Here is a 2,325-nt window from a genome sequence, read left to right as displayed (position 1 = left end):
CAAGAATGGATCTATGGGATGGAAATAATGAGCCATTTATATCCCAAAATGAGACTGCCAGGAAAAACAAACAGCAAAAAAGAACATTTTATCAGAGGCTTTACTGCCCAAGGCTAACGGGGTACAAGGTACTGAGTGTTCGGTGGCTTGGGCCAAGAGCTACAGTAAGTCATGGCTTTGCCTCCTGCCAACCCTATCAGGCAGCTTTAACCACCTGGTGGTGAAAACCTTTGGTGTCGTCTAAGTGAGTCTGGGCGGATGCACCACGTATTTGATAACCATGTAGCCCTGTTGCCACACGGAACAAGTGCTTCTGCGCAATAGTTGCGCAAGTCCGAGAGGCCAAGGCTGAGTACCGCGGTGACGGACCTGCTAACCTGATGCTTATGTAACGCGGGAGCCGGCCCTCCGGTCTGCTTCTGGGAGCCTCGGAAAGAATGTCCAGTCTTTGAACTTGGCCCTGCTCTGGCTTCCGGCGCTTCTTTGCCCCAAAGGTGTGTGGAATGGCTCAGCTGTCAGCACCTGCTGGGGAGATAAAGAGCCCATAGGCTGATTCTCTTTGAGCCCCAGTGCAGAGGCATGACAGGACCCAGATGGCCTCCCCGCCACCCCAGCAAGTACCTTTTAGGGAGGGACACCGAGGTCTGTACATCTAAGCTGGAACTAGGCTTGCTACAACGTAGGACAAAGGTGAAAGATTCCCTCAGAGCCGGGAACCCTAGCTACTGCAGCAAGCCGTTGAGTGGTCAGTGCGAGGTTCCCTTCCCTGTGGACGGGAAACTCGGCACTCTCCTCTCCTCCTGGCTTACCTGGCACAAGATGCTACCCTCTCACCTCCGATCGCCACACTGCTGCCCACTTCCCTGCCTAACTGTTTCCATCCAGGCTTCCAATCATTCTTGGCTCTGAACGCCAGCTCTCTACCAAGGACTGTGCCAAGCACCAGACAACAGCAGGCAGGGCATTCTCGGCACCTGGTGACCCCCTGCAGTGCACTGGGCCTCAGCTCCTGTCAGCAAGCTTTGCCATGAACCCACATGACCCCCACTATGCCATCCCTATTCACTGCCCAGTGGTGATGACCATCTCAGCCTTGAAGATGGAGGTCTTGCATTTAGCTTTCAATGTTATACACGAACGAACTATTCTCATAGAAGAACAGTAACCGTAGATCTCTCTTGGGGGTTTCTGCAATCCCAGCACTCAGAGGGTTGAGACAGGGGAAGTATGAGTTCTAAGATAGCCTGGGACTGTACTGAAAAAAAACTGTACTCTCTCTTAAAACTTTTTTTTTTTTTTTTTTTTTTTTTTTGCTGAAAAAAGAAAAGTTGATGGTCAAGAAGAAACTGTGCCTGTCTTCCACAGGATGAACTAGGACTAATGGCAAATTTGAGGTGTGGAGTGGGAAGGATGTCCCCCACACTGAGCAGAATAGCTCCAGTGTCATACAGGTACAAGATGGTCCCTTCACCTCCTCATGTATTGGTGTGCTGTGTAATGGTCAAGGGAACGCATCGTAGAGCTGAACGACCAGGGTTCAGATCTCAGCTCTGCAAGTTAAAGTGGAAAAAAGCCCTTGATCTTCTTCATTCCTTCATTTTTTTCCCCGGTAAAAAGAAGGATGATGGGAATATCTAATTGCAACAGGGCTTTCTGTGCAATGCCAGTTCCCAAATAATAACACAGAGACTTTTTATTAATCATGAAAGCTTGGCTTTAGATACTGCTTCTTCTCAACTATCTCTTAAAACTTAAATTAACACATTTATATTAATCTATGTTCTGCCATGTGGCTCGTTACCTCTCCCCAGTACCATACATACAACATCTTCCACATCTAGCTGGCAAATCTCCTGCCTCAGATTCTTCCAGTCTGAGTCCCTATCTCAGCCCAGAAGTCCTGCCTGTCCTGCCTAGCTATTGGCTGTTAAGTTCTTTATTAAACCAATCAAAAGGTACCTTAGGCAGGTGAGGAAGGACAGAGGCACATCTTCACACTGTGTATAAAAAGATTATCCCAACATCTAACGGCATCTAACAGGGTGGTTTGAGGATTAGCATACACCAATAAATGAGAGATATTTGTAAGACCGATGTGAACAGTAAACATTCTAGCTTTGGTTTTGCTCTGAACCAAGTCTGGGCTTTCTACTTTGCAGCCAGATTTACACAGGAGTCTCTCTTCAAAACAGATGGCTCACTAGCCGAGCTGCTGTCTCCTTGTCTGCAGAGGAGGAAGTAGTATGGTTGAATGAGGATATGAGGACAAAGTCAGGTGACCATGTTCCGGTCTCTCTGATCTTTTCTGACCGTGGGTAACTCATT

General features: G+C 48.0%; 1 long non-coding RNA gene across 1 annotated transcript; it reads right to left on the bottom strand.

The window, feature by feature from the left end:
- Positions 1-82: 82 nt before the first annotated feature.
- On the bottom strand, positions 83-1,031 carry LOC119803292. Its single transcript, XR_005283622.2, has 2 exons — positions 622-1,031; positions 83-525 (listed from the first exon to the last, which is right to left on the bottom strand). It is a non-coding gene; the product is annotated as an uncharacterized LOC119803292 (long non-coding RNA).
- Positions 1,032-2,325: the final 1,294 nt, after the last annotated feature.

Source organism: Arvicola amphibius, chromosome 17 (genome assembly GCF_903992535.2).
Source record: "Arvicola amphibius chromosome 17, mArvAmp1.2, whole genome shotgun sequence".
Classification (NCBI taxonomy): Eukaryota; Metazoa; Chordata; class Mammalia; order Rodentia; family Cricetidae; genus Arvicola; species Arvicola amphibius.
Note: the sequence above shows the minus strand (reverse complement) of the source record. Positions and strands in the feature narration are given on the sequence as shown.